This window comes from Bufo bufo, chromosome 1 (assembly GCF_905171765.1).
Source record: "Bufo bufo chromosome 1, aBufBuf1.1, whole genome shotgun sequence".
Classification (NCBI taxonomy): domain Eukaryota; kingdom Metazoa; phylum Chordata; class Amphibia; order Anura; family Bufonidae; genus Bufo; species Bufo bufo.
This window is the reverse complement of record NC_053389.1, coordinates 528799379-528823172: the sequence shown is the minus strand read 5'-3', so window position 1 is coordinate 528823172 and position 23794 is coordinate 528799379. Positions and strand designations below refer to the sequence as shown.

At 41.3% G+C, this 23794-nt stretch overlaps 1 protein-coding gene across 1 annotated transcript in view; it reads left to right on the top strand.

Annotated features, from left to right (window-relative positions):
* Nucleotides 1–23794, top strand: part of GRM8 (glutamate metabotropic receptor 8) — a 1632513-nt gene that overhangs the window by 1488003 nt on the left and 120716 nt on the right. The gene's annotated exons all lie outside the window — the stretch shown is intronic.

Genomic DNA, 23794 nt, shown 5'->3' with positions numbered 1-23794 from the left:
TGGACATCTATTCTGACCCTCTGGAGCTGTGTTGCTGCGTTCTCTGGTTGTTGGTCCAGAACGCTACCCTCCGGATCCCTATTGGACCTTTGTGGTCTGCTGTGGTCGCCCACCTGGGTGTATGTGTTTGTCTGTATTGTCTGTCCTCTCCCTGGTGTTTCCCTCTTAGTGTCAGTGGTGCGGACTAGCGATCCCACCGGCCCGTTAACTATCTAGGGCTCATTTTAGGGAAAGCCAGGGTTTAGGCACGTGATTGCCGCACGGGTGAGGAACCCGTCTAGGGACGTCAGGGCAGTCAGGTGCCAGCCGCAAGGTGAGTCAGGGGTCACCACCTTTCCCTCTGCCTTGGGCAGGGCTTTCCCTTTTCCCTTCCTGTGCGTGACGCCGGTCATTACATTATATCTGGCCCTTATTTTGTGTAGGTAAAAAAAAAAAAGATTTTTTTTTTTTTTACCTACTTAGAATCCAGTATGGATCAAATTGCTGCTCTGTCCAAACATTTTCATGGCCTGTCTTTGGAGGTGGCAGTATTGAAGGCGTCGTTCCTCCAGCAACAGCAGCAATTACAACTGACCGCAAGCCCAGTGGTTGCTACTGGTAACCAGGTTGTTGGGGAACCCAAGGTACCTCTCCCTGACAGATTTTCTGGGGGAAGGGACAAGTTTTTGACATTCCGTGAGGCCTGTAAATTATATTTTAAACTGCTCCCTTACTCCTCTGGTAATGAAGAACAGCGGGTGGGGGTTGTTATTTCCCTGCTGCAGGGGGACCCGCAGTCCTGGGCGTTCTCTTTACCTACTGATTCCCAGGCTCTTCGGTCAGTGGATGAGTTTTTCGGGGCCTTGGGTCTCATGTATGACGACCCTGACCGAGTCGCACTGGCTGAATCAAGATTACGGAGACTCCTACAAGGAGAGCGGCCGGTAGAGGAGTATTGCTCTGACTTCCGTAGGTGAGCTTCGGATACCCAATGGAACGACCCGGCTCTCAGGAGTCAGTTCTGCTCTGGGTTATCCGAAAGTGTTAAGGATGCGCTTGCATTATATGAGACCCCCTTTTCCCTTGATGCGGTTATGTCCCTTTCTATCCAAATAGATAGACGCCTTAGGGACAGGTTGAAAAAACTGAGCAATTGGTAACCCCTCCCAAGCAGCAGTTAGTCTGTACGGACTGAGCCTATGCAGCTAGGAGGAACTACTCGTCAGGTCCGTCCTCCTGAGGCTCACCGTAGGCGTGGGTTTTTTTTTTTTTGTGGGGAGAGGGGTAATTTCATTAATGTCTGTCCTTCTTTCCTCAGAAACAAAAGAACCCCAGGCTGTGTGGAGGATGTCAGCCGGGGGGTATAAGTTTCCTCCATACGTACATCGCAATTTGTGTTGCCAGCGGTTATTGTTTTTGGTGATAAGACGGAGACTATTTCTTTATTTCTAGACAGTGGAGCAGGGGTAAATTTGATAGATGCCCATTTTGCCCGCACTATGGGTTTGTCTCTCTGTACGCTACAGAGACCTATTCCCATATTCGCTATAGATTCTGCTCCTCTGTCTCAGAGAAACCTCACCATGTTCATAATTTACACCTTCGGGTAGGGGACCACCATAACGAGATGCTTTCATGTTATGTTCTGGAGGGGCTTCCCACTCCGGTAGTGCTGGTGCTGGGTCTTCCCTGGTTGGTAGCGCACAATCCAGTGGTGGATTGGCAGGCCAGGGAGATATTGGAGTACAGTGAGCAGTGCAGAGAAAATTGCTTAAATAGAAATTGCTTAGTCGCCTCCATAACTACCCTACCTACATTTATTTCGGATTTTGAGGACGTTTTTTCTGAAAAGGGTTGTCAGAAGTTACCACCTCATCGTCCTTATGATTGCCCGGTTAACCTTATTCCCGGCGCAAAATTACCCAAGACCAGGTTATATAATCTTTCGGGTCCAGAGAGACAAGCCATGAAAAGATTATATCTCCGAGAGCTTGGCTAAGGGACACATCAGACCCTCTTCTTCACCCGTGGCTGCAGGGTTTTTCTTCGTTATAAAGAAAGATGGGGGCCTGTGTCCTTGCCTAGATTTTCGCGAATTAAATCGGATAACCATCCGAGACCCATACCCTCTTCCTCTCATTCCTGACCTGTTAAGGAGGGGGATGAGTGGAAGACAGCTTTTAACACCCCTGAGGGACATTATGAAAATCTAGTTATGCCTTTCGGTCTGACCAATGCTCCTGCCATCTTTCAACATTTCGTTAATTACATTTTTAGTCATCTAATCGGCAGGTTTGTGGTAATATACCTAGATGATATTTAAATTTATTCGTCTCATCTGAAAACACATGAGGTGCATGTCAGACAAGTACTGCAGGTCCTACGGACGAATAAATTATATGCTAAGATTGAAAAATGTGTCTTCGCCGTTCAGGAGATACAATTCCTAGGTTATTTTTTATCTGCTTCAGGTTTCCGTATGGATCCTAGGAAGGTCCAGGCAATTTTAGATTGGGATCTTCCTGAGAACCTCAAAGCACTGCAACGGTTCTTGGGTTTCGCGAATTTCTATAGGAAATTCATTAAAAATTATTCAGTTATTGTAAAACCCCTTTACTGACATGACTAGGAAGGGGACTGATTTTTCTAAATGGTCTGACGCCGCTAAAGTTGCTTTTTCCTCTCTAAAAGAGAGGTTTACCTCGGCACCTGTACTAGTCCAACCTGATGTCTCTCAGCCTTTTATTGTTGAAGTCGATGCGTCAGAGGTGGGAGTGGGGGCGGTGCTGTCTCAGGGTCCGTCTCCTGGCAAATGGCGTTCTTGTGCTTTCTTTTCTAAAAAATGATCTGCAGCAGAAAAGAACTACAATATTGGCAATAGGAAACTATTAGCTATTAAACTAGCGTTTGAAGAATGGCGTCACTTTTTAGAGGGGGCAGTCCACCCCGTCACTGTGATTTCGGACCACAAAAATCTTCTGTACCTCGAATCAGCTAAGCGTCTCACCCCTAGACAAGCTAGGTGGTCGCTATTTTTTACCAGGTTTAACTTTGTGATTACCTATCGTCCTGGGGCAAAGAATACCAAGGCTGATGCACTATCTCGTTGTTTCCCTGGAGGGGGTAATGTGAGTATTCCAGTGCCCATTCATCAAAGAGGAGTGGTTGTTTCTGCGGTATACTCTGTTCTGGAGGGGAAGGTGTTAGAGGCCCAGGGGGACGCCCCGGTCTCTTGCCCCTCAGAGAAATTGTTTGTACCGTTGAACCTGCGTTTCGTAATTATTAAAGGAACATCATAATTCGGCACTTGCTGGGCACCCGGGTAGTAACCTTGGAGCTATTGTCTCATCGTTTTTGGTGGCCAAGGTTGCGTCAGGATGTATTGGATTTTGTGTCTTCTTGTTCTACCTGTGTGCGCGCAAAAGTTTCACATACACGTACTGCAGGGTCTCTATTACCACTCGTCATTCCCAATAGACCATGGACACATATGTCAATGGATTTTATCACTGACTTACCTTTGTCTGCGGGTAAAACAGTTATTTTAGTAGTAGTGGACAGGTTTAGCAAAATGGTACACTTCATTGCGTTATCCGCACTACCTAATGCTAAGACTCTTGCTCAGGTATTCGTCAGTGAAATCGTGAAGCTTCACGGGGTCCCCTCCGATGTTGTTTCGGATCGGGGTACCCAGTTTATTTCTAAATTTTGGAAAGCTTTTTGTTCCCGTTTGGGGGTACACTTGTCCTTTTCCTCAGCTTTCCATCCTCAGTCGAATGGACAGACTGAGCGTACCAACCAAAACCTGGAGACATATCTAAGATGTTTTGTGTCTGAAAACCAAGAGTTGTGGTCATCATATTTACCGTTAGCTGAGTTTGCCATAAATAATCGTCGTCAGGAATCCACTGGCAAGTGACCATTTCTTGGTGCATATGGTTTTCATCCCGAATTCTGTACTTTCAAAGAGGGGGGGGTCTTCTGGGGTTCCCGAAGAGGAACGGTTTTCGTCATCTCTTTCATCGGTATGGCAGAAGGTGCAAGCTAACTTGAAAAATATGGGAGGTAAATACAAATGCATGGCTGATAAGAGACGGTCGCCAGGTCCGGACCTAGGAGTGAATGACTGTGTGGTTGTCTACTAGGAATATTAAATTGAAGGTTCCCTCTTGGAAACTGGGTCCTAGGTTTATTGGTCCTTACAAAATTGTAGCCATCATCAACCCCGTGGCTTTTCGCCTGGAGTTACCTCAGACTTTTAAAATCCATAATGTCTTTCATAAGTCGTTACTCAAAAAATATGTTCCACCTCTAGAACCGTCACCGCTGCCACCCCCTCCTGTTGTTGTGGATGGTAATCTAGAATTTCAGATATCCAAAATTGTTAATTCTCGTCGGGTCCACCGCTCTCTTCAATATCTGGTGCATTGGAGAGGTTACGGTCCCGAGGAAAGAATTTGGGTTCCTGCGTCTGAGGTAAACGCTGACAGGCTAGTTCGGGTTTTTCATGCCTCTCATCCTGAGAGACCTGGTCCTGAGTGTCCGGAGGCCCCTCGTAGAGAGGGGGGTACTGTCACGAGGGTGTCAAGAACCACGCCTGACTCCGTTATACCCGGGGTCAGGAAGTCGCAGCGGTTGGCTGCGCGCTCTATGTAAGATAGGGCTGTTTCCTTATGGTAGCTTTCTGGGTTTGCTTTGCAACCCTTTTGGCTCACTCAGGGATCCGTAGCTCCTTCTCCTCAGCTGTTCCTTGTCCAGCACTCCCAACCTCCTTATATTCCCCTCTCACACTTCTCTGGTTGCCAGATATAGAGCTTCCTGCCTGGACATCTATTCTGACCCTCTGGAGCTGTGTTGCTGCGTTCTCTGGTTGTTGGTCCAGAACGCTACCCTCCGGATCCCTGTTGGACCTTTGTGGTCTGCTGTGGTCGCCCACCTGGGTGTATGTGTTTGTCTGTATTGTCTGTCCTCTCCCTGGTGTTTCCCTCTTAGTGTCAGTGGTGCGGACTAGCGATCCCACCGGCCCGTTCACTATCTAGGGCTCATTTTAGGGAAAGCCAGGGTTTAGGCACGTGATCGCCGCACGGGTGAGGAACCCGTCTAGGGACGTCAGGGCAGTCAGGTGCCAGCCGCAAGGTGAGTCAGGGGTCACCACCTTTCCCTCTCCCTTGGGCAGGGCTTTCCCTTTTCCCTCCCTGTGCTTGACGCCGGTCATTACACAAGGTCAACACAAACCGAAGTCAGAAGCAGAGAGGTCACGTAAATTCCAAGGAGGTAACAAGGTCGAGGTCATAAACAAAGCCGATGTCCAAACACAATAGCAAGGCAAATAGAAATGCTGGTAAAGGTAGAAAGACCAATCACAGGCAACCTGTGGCCAGCAGGCTGCCTGTTTAAATAGCCCAGACTGGTGAGTCACATGATGTGGCCAGCGTCATGTGACTCGCACAACACAGCCCACTATAGCCAAGCACTGATCATCATTATCGGCGCTCAGCTGTCCTGCTGCTTGTTGTCTAGGGGACGGAGGACGCCGGCCATGGATAGGAGGCATGCACGGCCAAATCCTTCCCCATGGAGACGAGGACGCCGCCAGCGTCCTCGCTCTGCTATGCGCACGGAATGCTGCCAGTGCTGCAAAGGGAGAGTGCGCCACTGGCTTCCCGTGACATTAAATTTATTTGCAAATGAATAGTTAAGTACACCAAGGGGGGCCAAAGCCACTTTGTGCACTCTTGCTCCACTGTCTTCCTCTGTCAGCCCCTCCCTCTTATTCTTTATTAGGAGAGTAAGGTTCTTACATAGTCATCTCACCTGTCCCTGTCAATTCAGAATGGGGCAGGCAGAGGAAGTAAGATGAGAAAGGATGGACAGGGCGGCTTGTACTTGCTGTTTACTGCTCATTTGCAAATGGATTAAAAGTACTTTTTCTCCATAATGAAGCATCAGCTCACTAAGTGAAATGTATCAGTACATTTAGCTTAGCTACTCTACAAGGTATTGTGTTTAACATATTTTTCTGGTAACTGAGCCCCTTGTCTAAAAATATTATGTTGAAAGCCCATAAGCATGGATTACCTTAAAGGAGTTGTCTTGGCTACATATAGTATATTGATAACCTATCATTATGATAAGTCATCAATATCAGACTGGAAGGGGTCCAACACCCAGCACCCTCACCAATCTCCTGTTTCAGACAGTGTATGGAATGAAAGCAGAAGGTTCTGTACACTGTAGTTTCCATTGCCGGAGTACTGAGTTCAGCTCTCAATCACTTGAATGGGAGCTACACTGCTATACACTGCCATGGCCCTTATACATTGCAGGGAGCTGTATGCTTTCAGCATCATACACCAGCATCTGCTTGAAACAGTTAATCGATGTGGGTCACAGACCCCCGGTAATTTGATATTGATGACCTAAAAAAAGTCATAAAATAAGGCTTTTGTGACTTTTTGCAGTCACTTGCGCAAAATTGTTGCAACATTTTGCATTTTTATACCACTCACTCCAGTTTTGAAATGTGGGTGGAAAATGGGTGTGGTTAGCAATTTTAAAAAAGTCGCAAAAAAGTCACAATCTCAATCTAGTAGGAGGCTGGAGGAGGAAGACTGGAGTAACTTTTCTAGACAAAAGTGTAAGGTTTAAGGAAGAGACAAATTTATCAAACTTTATGTGACATTTGATAAATGTGACATAAAATACACCAAGGCAGACTCAAGCAAAACTAACTTCAAATATTCCCCTCATGATTAATTCCTCTTTTTGTCTTTCTAATCAATGATACTTTGCATTGAACATCCCATTGATTTCATAGGAAGCAGATATGTTTCAAATACTATATGCCAATTGATTTTGTCAATATAATAATTTTAATATTAGTTATATTGATATTAAGATATCTACTTCAGGTACTGTTTTAGTTGCTTTTCTGGTTGGACACAGTTTTGAAGCATATATAGCAAGTATAAAGTTATAGGGACTAGTGATAAACGGCAGGGGCGATATTTCACGAATATATGGGCGAATATTCGTCATATATTCGGGAATTCACGAATTCGCTATCTTTGCTCACAATTTTTTTTTTTTTATTGCAAACATCGCAAATGTAAAATTCCCTTAATGTGCAAAAAGCGGCGTGGCCTAACTGTTTTCGAAGTACCCAAAGTTTGAGGCGATTGGAAAAGATGGTCGGAAGCAATTTTCATGACAGTGAGGAAGAACTCCTGTTTACTGTAAGTAATTTCACATTACACCAATATATTTGATTACATTTCACATGCATGTCAGACCAATCACTTTATATGCAGATAGAGTGTTATAAAATATTTGCGATTGCGAAAATCGGCACTTATGATGCAAATGTTTTCAGATCTAAATAAATATTACTGATTGGTGCACTAAGTATTGTTGTAACATTACAGCACTATGTCTGTAGCATGTACGAATGAACAGCAGAGAAATATCTCTAACATGCACATTGCACATCCATTTTCCTGCAGCACACTATATAAGCCCCCCCCACACACACACACATAAAAAAACAGAGTCTATAGATTAGAGTTTGTGTCCTGTTGGTCAGGACTCAGGAGAAGCTTTCTTTGTCTTACCGCCAGTATTTGCTGGTTCATTTAGAGTTACCCAGGATGCACCATGGGGAGGCGAACCTGCTTTACACCCCATACCGTGTCATCACTTCACTAGACAGGTAAATCTCTGCTCAGCTGGCCAATATCCGGTTGCTCAGACTCCACACACATACAATGGCAATACATTCCGATCTTATAACGGTAACATTAAATCTAATATTTCCCCTTCGAAGACAAAATACTTTTTAAGGTTTTGCTGGGTACATTATTTTCAATACTTGTATTAAAAAAATTGGGATTATATATACTTGTATCTTTATCCTGCAGCGCATGTTGGAGCGGGTGACGACCGCACACGGGTCCACGTCGAAAAGCAGCGTTTCGTTCGGGAGATCCGTTATGAACTTTGAATAAAGTTCAACGGCAGGCACCCGAGGATGTCTGTATTAAAAAAGAGGTCCAATTTGCAGAGGAGGAACTCTCAGAGAGATCCGTTACAGAATATGCCCAGGTACAATGCTTACATTACTTTTGTATCTCTCGCCAACACTCTGTAATGTATATATACAGTTATGAAAATAAGTATTTCATCCCTTTACAAATGATTACTTATTAACTGGTGTGACATGTAGCAAATCAGCAGGTTACATCATACATCTCTACCTCACCATGAGTATATATATATATATATATATATATATATTTATACACACTGCGAGGTACAAATGTATGATGCAACCAGCGGATTTTGTGCGTTTTACACACACAGAAATATATATATATATATATAAATGTGTGTGTGTGTATATACATAAACTGCAATCATCATTCTATATTCCAGTAAAAGGCCCCGTACATCATTACATTAGATACATCCCCCACTTAACTCCTTAACGCCCAATGACGTACATGTACGTCAGATCTGGACGTGACTTAAAGCCCAGTGACGTAAATGTACTGCATGGTGATTGGGCGGGTTCAGGAGCTGTGCCCGCCCGATCGCGGGCAAGGGTCTGACAGTCACTGATACCCGGACCCCTGCTGTATGCGCCGGCATCGGTGATTTCACTGAGCTTCAGACATGTGCGGGGTGTCCATCGGGTCCCCGCGCTGCTGTGACGCGGACCCGATGGCAGGGAAGGTAGCTCGATGCCTTCCTTAGGCATCGTGGCTGCCTTCTGGGAGGGCCTGTGAGATCCAGCCCCCTGTATTACACTGGTAATACACTTATAGCTAATGCATTACAATGCAGAAGTATTGTAATGCATTCTAAAGGGGATCAGACCCCCAAAAGTTGAAGTCCCAGAGGGGGACAAAAAATTAACAGAAATTTTATTTTTGCAAAATGTAGGTTTTAAATTTTTTATTTTTTTTTTAACAAGGAATCGTCCTTTTCCCAAAATAAAGTTAAATAAAAAAAAATTTAATTGTGAAAAAAAGAAAAGTAGGCATATTATGTATCGCCGCATCCGTATCGACTGGCTCTATAAAAATATCACATGACCTAACCCCTCAGGTGAACACCGTAAAAATAAAAAATAAAAACTGTTTAAAAAAAAAGCTATTTTTTTGTCACCTTGCATCACAAAAAGCGTAATACCAAGTGTTTAAATTTTTGGAGAATATAGGTTTTTTTTTAATAAAAAAATAATTTTGTGACAGAATTTTTCAACTGTCATGAAATACAATATGTGACGAGAAAACCATCTCAGAATGACCTGAAAAAGTAAAAGCGTTTTAAAGTTACTACCTCATAAAGCGAAAAATGGCCTGGTCATTAAGGGGTGAATTTGCATTTCTTATGAGTTCTGAGTTGTTTGTCTAAATTCTGAACATTGTGTGATTACAGGGGTTCCAGTTCCCTCTGTACTGCGCAGGACTTCTATGGAGGATATGGAGCTGGTTGTGGTCTCGGCAGAGGAGGAGGGGGCAGATGCTCCACCACCACCTAATTTGGGTGAAATAGTGGAGGCCGAAGAGGCTGGTCTCTCTCAGCAGCCGCACACCCACCCAGCTCCTGATGAGAAAGAAGAGGAGGAGGAGGTTGTCACCAGCCCCCGCCAGGAGGGTAAATATGTGCACATAGCAAAGGGCTAACAATGAGGGGACAAGACACACTACAGTAATAGAAAAGAACAACAACAGACACCAACTTTGTAATCTACATAAAAACCATTAACTAACCCACTAAATAACATTATACTCTACATAACAATCACAAACTAACCAACTTAATACAATTATACTCTACTGAACTAGCACTAACTAACCAACTAAATAACATTAAACTATACTGAACTATCACTAGCTAACCAACTATATAATCAACATAAATATAATTAACTAACGAATTGTAATGTAAATCTTCAGTGCTTTAACAAATACTCCACACAATGCACTAATTGCCTCTTAATCTTAATTGAAAGTAATTTTCTTATTTTTTTTAATCCTAACGGTACTTGGTAAATTAAAAAATATATATGCGGCTGCAGCAGGACGACCAAAACGGCAATGCTGGAGATCAAAGCCCAGCAAAAGAAAATATGGGAGAAGCAAAGGAGGTTACAGCAGCAGCAGTGGCATCTGGATAAGGTGGTGCATCAGCTGGAGGAGCTGCACCGTAAGGGGATCCAGGAGATGCTGGACCTCCATAATCAACTAAAAAAGTTGCCTTAAAGGTATATTTGTTCCTCAACATTGTTAATAAATATTTCTTTACATTCTAACGTGTGCTTTCGTTTTTTGTTATTCTTATCTTTTTTATTACTTTTAACCTATAAGGCTGCAGGAAGGCCCATTTAGTCCTGGGGCAAACTCATCTGGATCAGGACAGACAGCAACAGCAGGTAAAGGTAACGCTGGAGTAAACGGCCTACACAAAACTCATCAGGATCAGGACAGACAATAGCATCAGCAGGTACATGGCAACGGTGTAGTATAAGGCCTACACATAGTTCAACCAAACTCATAAGGACAGACAGCAGCAGGTAAATGATAATGGTGTAGTATAAGACCTAGACATAGCTCGACAAAACATCAGGACAGACAGCAGCAGGTAAATGGTAATGGTGTAGTATAAGGCCTACACATAGCTCCACCACACTCATCAGGACAGACAACAGCAGGTAAATGGTAATGGTGTAGTATAAGGCCTACACATAGCTGGGCCAAACTCAGTCAGAACAGATAGGAGCCGGTTCTTTTTAGCAGTAATATGTTCCCAGGAATGGGCCCCCGCCAGACCGAGGAAACCCCAAAAATAAACTTATACACCTCTGACAGCAGCATGTTCTTTGTAGGCAACAGGAATGTTTTCCCATGCATACAAATTGCAATATATTCCTTTGACAATTTTTATTTCAAAGGCTTTTTAAGATTGTAAAGCCGACAATAAATGTAAAAAAATATATATATAAATATATATATATATATACACACACATGACAGGGCTCAGCCTCAAGAAAATTTGCGTTTATTCAACCAAAAGCGATGTTTCCGTCCACACAATGGGACCTTTCTCAAGCAGTGGCAAAAGTGAATGGTGCCAAGTACAAATACAAACTCAGGTGATTATTTAATAAAAACTATTAATAATTAAATTAGATTTAATGTGTTTGATTTGTATTATGTCTAAACATAAAAAATAATGTAAAAAAAATGCAATAATATACAAGTATCTATACTATTAAGAGATTAATAACTTCCATTTAAGTATGTGAATTCATATTATCTCCTTAATTCATCAAAATTCCAGATTAAAAAAATATGTCAAAAAGCAATTTTGTCATTAAAATATCCGGTGTACCGATTAAAAATATAATGGAGGGGGCCAAGAACTAACCAGCATGGATCCAATATAGTGTCCCGTTTGGTTAACTGCGCATGCTGGCGCATTGCTTCCGCATTACATGAAGAAAAATGTGATGCAATAATGTGCTCGCATCAAAGGAGGAACACACACAGGCCGCGAGTGTCCATAGACAGGGCGTTCACATGATAACAGATCACATGTTCGTACCAGAAACTGAACACAAGCTGAGCCACAAATGCATCCTGTCTATGTGATCACATGATAGCAAACCTTGGAAATGATAAGAATAACTCCCAAAATGGTGACATGGCTTCAAGAATATTATATATACCACAGTTTATATTGTAAAGTGAAAAGCTTTGATTCTATAAAAATCGCATGTGCACATTATCATTACATAGTTGTCAAGAAGTAACATAAAATAAAATGTACATATAGATATATTAGATATATACATGTAGCAATAACGCTCCATTCCCAAAACAGGATTACCACACGGATGAGTATAACGCCAGTCACACCCAACCATGTGGAGAGGTCAACATGGAAGTCAGGCATCCTGTTCAGGAAGACAGACAACACTATGTTCGAACCTAAATCCTGATTAAAACCAACAAGAAAATAATAAAATAATTAAATTTAATTAGAGTCCTTAATCAGTCCTGTACAATGTTAACTGCACAAGACCTTTTGACAAAGGAAACCCACATGCGGTCCCCACCTAGTTTTAGTAAGAACCACACCAGGGCCGCCCAACACCCAAGTAATGCAAAATGATTGGTGAATGAAGTGTAACACTGCATGATTGTATTTTATTCAAACAAATCTTTTTATATATATATATATATATATATATATATATATATATATATACAGTCAGGTCCATAAATAATGGGACATCAACACAATTCTACCATTTTTGGCTCTATAGACCCCCACAAGGGATTTGAAATTAAACAAATAAGATGTGCTTTAACTGCAGATTGTCAGCTTTAATTTGAGTTATTTACATCCAAATCAGGTGAACAGTGTAGGAATTACAAAAGTTTGCATATGTGCCTCCCACTTGTTAAGGGACCAAAAGTAATGGGACAATTGGCTTCTCAGCTGTTCCATGGCCAGGTGTGTGTTATTCCCTCATTATCCTAAATACAATGAGCAGATAAAAGGTCCAGAGTTCATTCCAAGTGTGCTATTTGCATTTGGAATCTGTTGCTGTCAACTCTCAAGATGAGATCCAAAGAGCTGTCACTATCAGTGAAGCAAGCCATCATTAGGCTGAAAAAACAAAACAAACCCATCAGAGAGATAGCAAAAACATTAGGCGTGGCCAAAACAACTCTTTGGAACATTCTTAAAAAAAAACGCACCAGTGAGCTTAGCAACATCAAAAGACCCGGAAGACCACGGAAAACAACTGTGGTGGATGACCGAATAATTCTTTCCCTGGTGAAGAAAACACCCTTCACAACAGCTGGCCAGATCAAGAACACTCTCCAGGAGGTAGGTGTATATGTGTCAAAGTCAACAATCAAGAGAAGACTTCACCAGAGTGAATACAGAGGGTTCACCACAAGATGTAAACCATTGGTGAGCCTCAAAAACACGAAGGTCAGATTAGAGTTTGTCAAATGACCGCTACAAAAGCCTTCACAGTTCTGGAACAACATCCTATGGACAGATGAGACCAAGATCAACTTGTACCAGAGTGATGGGAAGAGAAGAGTATGGAGAAGGAAAGGAACTGCTCATGATCCTAAGCATACCACCTCATCAGTGAAGCATGGTGGTGGTAGTGTCATGGCGTGGGCATGTATGGCTGCCAATGGAACTGGTTCTCTTATATTTATTGATGATGTGACTGCTGACAAAAGCAGCAGGATTATCTGCTCATATTCAGCCAAATGCTTCAGAGCTCATTGGACAGCTCTTCACAGTGCAGATGGACAATCACCCAAAGCATGCTGCAAAAACAACCAAAAAGTTTTTTAAGAGAAAGAAGTGGAATGTTATGCAATGGCCAAGTCAAGTCAATGATTTATGATTATTATTCTGTCCCATTACTTTTGATCCCTTAACAAGTTGGAGGCACATATGCAAACTGTTATAATTCCTACACCGTTCACCTGATTTGGATGTAAATACCCTCAAATTAAAGCTAACAGAACCGACGGAACCCTTGTAGTCTGCCACCATGCTGGCCAGCCGCTGGTGGTGACTGCTGCTGCTGCAACTGGATCGCGCAGACTGGTAGAACAATCTTATCTAACCCATAAGATCACCTACTCGCCCCACCCCCGGACTAACGGTGCCCCCAGCACCGGCTCTCCCTCCTGACCAGACCCAAACTCTTGGACGTCGGCAAACTCCTCAACAAATTCTTCCTCCTTCTCCTCCTCATCCTGGGCCTGGTCTTGGTGGAGCATTGTTGCCTCTTCTTGCTCCACCAAGGCACTCTCCCCAGCATCGAGCAAGCAATCTAGTGTCCTGTTCAGCAGGAACACTATGGGGAGCACGTCATTGCGGCTGACATGCTCCCCGCTGACCATTTTGGTTCCCTGCTTGAATGGGGCCAACACATGGCAGACCTGGTGTATCTTCCCCCACTCTGCATCGGTGATATAGGGGAGTGGGTGTGATGGCCCGAAGGTGCCTTGGTCCAGCAGGTATTCTTACACCACCCGTTGCTGCTCCCACAACCTCTCCAGCATGTGGAGGGTGAAGTTCCACAGCGCCACGATGTCCACTATCAGCCTATGAGGTGGCAGGCTGTTGTCCTGCTGCAGTTTGGACAGGGATGCGGGGGCAGTTGGGGAGCGTCAGAAGTGGCTAGCAATCCTATGTACACATTGCACGAGGTTGCTCAACCTTGGGTATGTGTGTAGGAACTTCTGTACCATAAGGTTGAGGACATGTGCCATGCAGGGCACATGTGTTAGACTGCCATCATGGAGGATGGTGAGGAGGTTGCTGCCATTGTCACAGACAACCATACCTGCCTGGAGCCTTCAGGTGTCAGCCACTTGTGGACCTGAGCCTGGAGGGCGGCCAGAACATCAGGTCCAGTGTGTCTCCGTTCCCCTAAGCTCGCAAGCTGGAGCATGGCCTGGCAGCAGACGTGCCCCACACTTGCATAGCTACCGGGACGCTTGCTGGGGGGCTCAGCAGCGGTGGAGACAGTGGCTTGAGGGAGAGCTGCAGTTCTCCCCTGGACACCCCCCTGCACGGCACCACAAACTGAGATGCTTGTTTTTTAGGGGGTTTTTTCACAGACAAAAGACGATGACACTAATCACTACCCACACGAAACCCTAAAACACACTAACCCTAAAACACAGAAAAATACTTTTTTATTGTTTTTTTTTTCACAGACAAAGGACGCTGACACTAATCACTACCCACACGAAACCCTAAAACACTAACTCTAAAACACAGAAAAAACATTTTTTTTATTTCCACAGACAAAAGACATTGACACTAATCATTACCCACACATAACCCTAAAACCCTAAAACACAGAAACAAACATATTTTTTTTTTCACAGACAAAACAGATAGCAAAAGCCTACACTATACTATATCTCTATCTAACCTACACTACACTCTGCACTGAACCCTATCAGCTACACTATTCACTCACTAACCTACACTGACTATCTACCACTAACTATCTGGATTATATATATGAGCTAACTATATAATGTACCTAACACCCTACACTGAACCCTATCAGCTACACTATTCACTCACTAACCTACACTGACTATCTAACACTAACTATCTGGATTATATATATGAGCTAACTATATAATGTACCTAACACCCTACACTGGAACCTATCAGCTACACTATTCACTCACTAACCTACACTGACTATCTACCACTAACTATCTGGATTATATATATGAGCTAACTATATAATGTACCTAACACCCTACACTGAACCCTATCAGCTACACTATTCATTCACTAACCTACACTGACTATCTACCACTAACTATCTGGATTATATATATATGAGCTAAGTATATAATGTCCTTAACACCCTACACTGGAACCTATCAGCTACACTATTCACTCACTAACCTACACTGACTATCTACCACTAACTATCTGGATTATATATATATGAGCTAACTATATAATGTCCCTAACACCCTACACTGGAACCTATCAGCTACACTATTCACTCACTAACCTACACTGACTATCTACCACTAACTATCTGGATTATATATATATGAGCTAACTATATAATGTCCCTAACACCCTACACTGGAAACTATCAGCTACACTATTCACTCACTAACCTACACTGACTATCTACCACTAACTATCTGGATTATATATATGAGCTAACTATATAATGTACCTAACACCCTACACTGAACCCTATCAGCTACACTATTCACTCACTAACCTACACTGACTATCTACCACTAACTATCTGGATTATATATATGAGCTAACTATATAATGTACCTAACACCCTACACTGGAACCTATCAGCTACACTATTCACTCACTAACCTACACTATCTAACACTATCTGGATTATATATATGAGGTATCAGAAGTCACAGGAATTCAGCACAGCACAAAGATCACACTCCTCTTTCTCTCACAGCTGCATGAAACAGCACAAAATGGCTCTGGGGAGGTTCTCTTATATAGTAAGGGTAGGCAACTTTCCTATTGGTTGCTAGGGAAGTTGCTAAGCTCTTGCAGCCTTCTCATTGGCCCACAAGCTAGAAGCAGGGAGGAATCATGTGTATTGTGACCAAAAAAAAAAGAATATTCAAATTTACGAATATGATGCCCTATATTCTAAATATTCGAGAATTCCCCAAGTACTGATATTCGCGATTAAAATTTGCGGTTAAAATATTTGCGCTCAACACTAATCTATGACATTGTTAAAGGAACATTTTTGAGGGACATTTCCGACTACCTGTCGGCTACCCTGATTTATCATCCTAAGGCCTCATGCACACGACCGTTTTTCGGGTCCGCATCCGAGCCGCAGTTTTTGCGGCTCGGGTGCGAACCAATTCACTTCAATGGGGCTGTCCGCATCCGTTGCTCCGTTCCGAAGCCCCGCAAAAAAAATATAGCATGCCCTATTCTTGTCCGTTTTGCGGACAAGAATAGGCATGTCTACAATGGGCCGCCCGTTCCCTAAATTGTGGAAGGCACACGGGCGGCTTACGTTTTTTTGCGGATCCAAAAAAACAGCACTGTCGTGTGCATGAGGCCTTATCCTTGTTGCTATCTCTAGCTTTGTTTCGTCATTTAAATTCTTTCTGTTTAAATAACAATTGAGACAATATCCAGTGTATGTATTATCTGATAATAAAAAAAAACCTGATTGAAAACACTATAGCCATAATCTGTTACTGATTGTTTAGAAACTCAATTGTTAATAAAAAATATATCCGCCCTTGCTTTATAGTTTATTCATCAGCATAGTGTAGTTCAAAAGTATGCTTCATACGAGAGAACAAGAACATTTAATGCAAGGAAGGAATTTTGTAGGGTGTAGAGAGGACAGATTAGCCTGTGAATAGTATTTAGGAAACCTGATTGGAAATCATTGGAAGATTAAAGCATGTAATGTTACAAATGACTGTACTTTCTATATCACCTTATGCATAAAACTTAAACGGGCATTCAACTTTTCTATTTATTTTTTATATAATAGGAAATCATACAATCGTATGAAATACATGTTTTTAAAATTCTGCATACATACAGTACTTTTCTTATAGCAGGCAGTTGACCCATATAGGCACTAGAATGGCATGGACCATGGACCAATCCTGTGTAATGTATCCAATGCATAACTGAAACATAGAATCAGTCATGTTGCAATCTTGACATCATATAATCCCTGACATTCAGTAAGCAGCAGTGTTACATGACTTACATGTGCTGGGTCTGCAAATAATACACATTTTTGTGATACGTAAATAGGACTAGTGGCGCTATCCTGAGTTTTATTGTGGTCATTACAGTATCTAGATTACTATGTGTATTTATGTGGCTGCCGGTCTGTAGGTGATTTGTAAAATGGCTACCTATCTCTAGATGATGTCATGTTTAACAACACAGATCTGTTTCTACAAAGACACTGACATACATGAGATATCGCTCTGAGTAGTAATGCTGCATATACTGTATATGTTCTACTCCTCAATGCACTGCTATTCATCTGTTAGATACCTGGGCAGTAAACTGAGATACAGGTCAAATGATACTTGTGAGGGTCACATGATGGCTCACATGACTGACACAATTTATTTATTTTTTTATTTAGGGAGAGCCTACTGTATGCATATAATAATGGTCTGCAAACAATGTTTTTTATGGATATACAGTCAGGTCCATAAATATTAGGACATCGACACAACTCTAAAATTGTTGGCTCTATACACCATCACAATGGATTTGAAATAAAACGAACAAGATGCACTTTAACTGCAGACTGTCAGCTTTAATTTGAGGGTATTTACATCCAAATCAGGTGAATGGTGTAGGAATTACAACAGTTTGCATATGTGCCTCCCACTTGTTAAGGGAGCAAAAGTAATGGGACAAAATACTAATCATAAATCAAACTTTCACCTTTTAATACTTGGTTGCAAATCCTTTGCAGTCAATTACAGCTTGAAGTCTGGAACGCATAGACATCACCAGACGATGGGTTTCATCCCTGGTGATGCTCTGCCAGGCCTCTACTGCAACCGTCTTCAGTTCCTGCTTGTTCTTGGGGCATTTTCCCTTCAGTTTTGTCTTCAGCAAGTGAAATGCATGCTCAATCGGATTTAGGTCAGGTGATTGACTTGGCCATTGCATAACATTCCACTTCTTTCCCTTAAAAAACTCTTTGGTTGCTTTTGCAGTATGCTTTGGGTCATTGTCCATCGGCATTGTGAAGCGCCTTCCAATGAGTTCTGAAGCATTTGGATGAATATGAGCAGATAATATTGCCAGAAACACTTCAGAATTCATCCTGCTGCTTTTGTCAGCAGTCACATCATCAATAAATACAAGAGAACCAGTTCCATTGGCAGCCATGCATGCCCACGCCATGACACTACCACCACCATGCTTCACTGATGAGGTGGTATGCTTAGGATCATGAGCAGTTCCTTTCCTTCTCCATACTCTTCTTTTCCTATCACTCTGGTACAAGTTGACCTTGGTCTCATCTGTCCATAGGATGTTGTTCCAGAACTGTGAAGGCTTTTTTTTTGTGTTGTTTGGCAAATTCTAATCTGGCCTTCCTGTTTTTGAGGCTCACCAATGATTTACATCTGGTGGTGAGCCCTCTGTATTCACTCTGGTGACTTTGACACACATATACCTACCTCCTGGAGAGTATTCTTGTTCTGGCCAACTGTTGTGAAGGGTGTTTTCTTCACCAGGGAAGGAATTCTTCTGTCATCCACCACAGTTGTTTTCCGTGGTCTGCCGGGTCTTTTGGTGTTGCTGAGCTCACCAGTGTGTTCCTTCTTTAAAAAAATGTTCCAAACTGTTGTTTTGGCCACGCCTAATGTTTTTGCTATCTCTCTGATGGGTTTGTTATGTTTTTTCAGCCTAATGATGGCTTGCTTCACTGATAGTGACATCTCTTTGGATCTCATCTTGAGAGTTGACAGCAACAGATTCCATATGCAAATAGCACACTTGAAATTAACTCTGGTCCTTTTATCTGCTCATTGTAATTGGGATAATGAGGGAATAACACACACCTGGCCATGGAACAGCTGAGAAGCCAATTGTCCCATTACTTTTGGCCCCTTAACAAGTGGGAGGTACATATGCCAACTGTTGTAATTCCTACACCGTTCATTTGATTTGGATGTAAATACCCTCAAATTAAAGCTGACAGTCTGCAGTTAAAGCACATTGTGTTTGTTTAATTTCAAATCCATTGTGGTGTTAGAATTGTGTCGATGTCCCAATATTTATGGACCTGACTGTATAATAGAAAATTGTTTAACAGCCTATTCTTTAAATAAATACTGTACATGTTTCTTGCTTCACAAAAAATAAGCTGGGGGAGTCACCAATGCAAGACAAAGAGGTCAAACATCCAAAAAGATTAGCTTCTTTTTTTCCTAGTCTACGATAATCCCTGCCCCTCAAGGCTAAATTCTGAACCAGTTTGCCCCTATGTGTGCACTCCCCCACCTTTGTGCATTTTTGCAGCTATGGCCAAGCTAAACTGCTGTACTGATACAGCAAAGAAAATGAAAACACAGGTAATTTTCTTTACTAAAGAAATAGACAGATCCCTTGATGCAGAAGATTTTTTCCCAATTTTTGTATCCCTGAGAAAAAAATGCAGCACATGATTGTTCTATTACGTTTAGCTACCTGATATCACACATATACTGTATAATGAGAGGCACTTACATAATAATAATCTTTATATGAAACTAGCCATTATCTAGAATACCATTATGGTAGGTAAATAAGTGTTTTTGCATGGCAAGACCACTTACTGTTATCTCACATATATATTCTTATTATTATAGCCAAATTTATCACCCTAACTCCTTCCACAGTTTTTACACTACATAGACAGTAATATACCGAAACGTGCGGATTGTTTCCGATTGGTGTGCTATTACTTTGTGGAACGTTGCGCTGAATGGTTCACGAAATATCAGCGTTTTTGTGGCAAAATTGGTCCCATAGGAATGAATGGCGGAATGTTCAAAACTAGAGTGTGAGCTGAAAAATCAGGACATGATTTCTAAACTGCCACCACTCCCTCATTTTCAAGCCCACCTACACAAATCTTATATCAAAACGTTCAGCTATCCCTGCTGCCACTAAAAATGTCCACGGCTAAGCCATAGTCCTCATATTTTTCACAATATGACTATTTGTTTGCAACTCATGCCACCCATTGACATTCATTGAAACTCCACTCTAGCCACCTCAAATTTGAAGGGCAATTTCTAAACTGCGACTGTGCCTTCATTTTTAATACTATGAGACATACTATGCATCAAAATGTAGGTCTGGGTCTTGTGATTCTCATAATTGTTAAACTACAACCGTTTGAAGATGGCAACTGCCAGTGAAGTGAGAAAGTTGAAGCAGTTTGTTTTTAACCGCTCTTCTCTGCCCCTAGAGTGAGTTGCCATAGGAACCAAGGTGTGTGAGCTGCCAGCAGAGTGACAAAAGCTAGAGTGTGGGCTGAAAAATCAGGACATGATTTCTAAACTGCCACCACTCCCTCATTTTCAAGCCCACCTACACAAATCGGCTGCTAATGTTTTTATAAATGTATGTTTTAATGTAACTGTGAAGCACTTTGGGCAACAACATTGCAATTAAATGTGCTATATAAATAAACAAAAGTTGAAATGCATTTCTCACTCTATCAAGCTTGCCATGTGCACTTTTTAAATTTGATTAATCAATTGCTTAGTGTAATGTTTACTATCTTTACTCACTCCAAACACTCCACACAGTTACTCTGCCCACTCCATAAAGTTACTCTGCCCAGTCCAACCTTTCCACAGTTACTCCAGCCACTTCAACCACACAACAGTTACTCAAGCCACTCCACCCAGTTACTCCGCCCAATCCAGTTGTAGACTACTGGTGGAGGCAAGAACACTTCACACAATTTCTCCAGAAATTGTAGCTTTTCAAGTTAAATTTATTTCACTGAGTTTCTTAGTGCTTAATAGTCCATAGTCAACACAAAAGGGATTCTTTGTGGAAGGGATACCAAAAATAGCACGTGTACATGTGGTAGCACATTTAAAAGCCTACAATGACTCTAGGGTCCGCCATAAAAAATCTAATAATAATCCTAGACAAGCCCAAATATATTGAATAGTAATGGGACGGCTCACTCACTAAATACACGGATTGGTGCCAATGTCCAAAAATGAATCACCCCTTCAAAACCAGTAAATGAAATAGTATTGGATCTGCACTCAAACATATGGGTTCACGCAGAGAGCCAGTACAGAAAAGTAGTGCAAGTTATTAAAACATAAAATACATAAAAGCATACATACACGTAATAGTGGGATGGATGAGGTAATGGGTGGATTATCTCATGTATAAAGTCCATACAATGCAAGTGATTGAAGGGAATTAATACTGTCCCGTACTTGTGCAAATATTACCTAATATGCAAAATCGATAACAAACAGTCTCCTAGTGTAATGAGTAGCATACTCACTATTGCGCAACTCTGTGGCGTCCCACATGTAAGAGGGCTTACCTTGGTGTCGTTTTAATCCAATGCAAACGGCAGAGTGTAGTTGCTTACTGAATTCATAAAATTGGATCTCCGTAAGATCGCTTCAATTATCACGAGATGAGCTGTTACTTTTCCTTTCTCTTTCGTATAATATAGGCTCTGTCAATCGCGGCTAAAATCGCAGTGAAGCTTCGAACTTGTGATCATGGATTGTTATCAGAAGCCAGCTGCTAATAAAATCGACCACCAGTCGGTTTGCTTTCGTTCATTTCAGAGAATAATTTCCTTGGTCTCTTTCAATATTGCATGGCCATGCTTAAAATTTCGGACTCTTTATGAATATCCCATCGATTCCAGACGCGTTTCAAAATAGATCCCTATTTCTTCCTCAGTGAAACCCACTGAGGAAGAAATAGGGATCTATTTTGAAATGCCACAGGCACGGATGCATGCGGTTATATTATAGTAATGGAACCGTTTTTGCAGATCACCTTTACAGGCTTCCTGCTGTCTATGGTGCTGATCAGACTTCTGCTAAAGGAAGAAGTCTAATCAGACTTTGTAAAGTGAAAATACAGTACAGTACCCTATATAGTGTACTGTATTGTATTATACAGACATCAGACCCACTGGATCTTTAAGAACCAAGTGGGTCTGGGTCAAAAAAATAAAAAACACATTTATCACTGATTAAAAATGTAAAAAAAATAATTCCCTACACATGTTTGATATCACCGCATCCGCAACAACCTGATCTATAAAATGGTCATGTTACTTTCCCCGCACAGTTAACACCATATATTTTTTTTAAATAAAAACTATGATAAAATATAAATTTTCCCAAAAAAGGTAATAAAAGTGATAAAAAAAACTCGTATGTACGCAAAAAATGAGACCCTACAATGGCCCAAAAAATTTAAAACTATGACTCTCAGACTAAAACATGATTTTTGTTTCAAAAATTCTTTTTTATGTTAAACGTATTTTTTTTTTTTAAGTAGACATATTAGGTATTGCCGCATCCGTAAGAACCTGCTCTATAAAAATGCCACATGACCTAAACCCTGAGGTGAACACCATAAAAAATAAAAACGGTGTCAAAAAAGCAATTTTTTGTCACCTTACATCACAAAAAGTGTAATAGCAAGCGATCAAAAAGTCGCATGCCCCCCAAAATAGTGTCAATCTAACCGTCATCTCATCCCACAAAAATGATACCCTATCTAAGAAAATCGCCCAAAAACTGAAAAAACGATGACTCTCAGACTATGGGGACACTAAAACATGATATTTTTTTGTTTCAAAAATATTATTATTGTGTAAAACTTAAAAAAATAAAAGAAAGTATACATATTAGGTATCGCCACATCCGTAAAGACCGGCTCTATAAAAATATCTTATGAAATAACCCCTGAGGTGAACACTGTCAAAAAAATTAAATAAAAACTGTGCTAAAAAAACATTTTTTTTGTCATCTTACGTCACTAAAAGTGCAACACCAAGCGATCAAAAAGGCGTATGCCCCCCACAATGTTGCCAATCTAACCGTCACCTCATCCCGCAAAAAATGATATGCTACATAAAACAATCACCCAAAAAAAAAAAAATATATGCCTCTCAGAGACACTACAACATGCAATTTTTTTGTTTCAAAAATGATATTGTGCAAAACCTAAATAAAAAGGTATACATATTAGGTATTTACACGTACGTAAGAACCTGCTCTATAAAAATACCAGATGACCTAACCCCTCGGATGAACACTGTAAATTTTTTTAAATAAAAACCGTGTCAAAAAAGCTATTTCTTTGTTACCTTACATCACAAAAAGTGCAATAGTAAGCGATTAAAAAGTTATTTGCACCCCAAAATAGTGCCACTCTTACTGTCATATCATCTCGCAAAAATCATACCCAACCTGAGACAATCAACTAAAAATTGAAAAAAAAAATCGCTCTCTTGCTATGGAGACACTAAAACATGATTTTTTTTTTATTCAAAAATTATATTATTGTGTAAAACCTAAATAAATAAAAAAGGTATACATATTAGGTATAGCCGCATCTGTAAGAACCTGCTCTATAAGAATAGCACATGAAATAACCTGTCAGATAAACGTTGTAAATAATAAAAAATAAAAACGGTGCCAAAAATTTTGGGCAAATTTTCCATTTTAAT